The sequence below is a fragment of the Seriola dumerili genome, unplaced genomic scaffold (assembly GCF_002260705.1).
Source record: "Seriola dumerili isolate Sdu_G_001 unplaced genomic scaffold, Sdu_1.0 BDQW01008603.1, whole genome shotgun sequence".
Lineage (NCBI taxonomy): Eukaryota > Metazoa > Chordata > Actinopteri > Carangiformes > Carangidae > Seriola > Seriola dumerili.
Window position 1 is genome coordinate 1 of NW_019182858.1, and position 296 is coordinate 296.

Sequence of the window (296 nt, forward strand, 5' to 3'; positions counted from 1 at the left end):
GATGGTATAATAAGGCCCTAAAAGCAATAAAAACAACATGGTATAGTATAGCAAAAAACGACATAGTATAGTATGGCAAAAAATTGAAAAAATGACAAAGTATAATAAAGCAAAAAACCATCAGAAAACGTCATAGTATGGCAAGATATGAAGATGTCATGGTGTAATAAGGCCGTAAAAGCAAAAAATACAACATAGTATAGTATGGCAAAAAACGGGAAAAAACGACATAGTATAGTATGGCAAAAAATTTGAAAAAATGACAAAGTATAATAAAGCAGAAAACCATCAGAAAA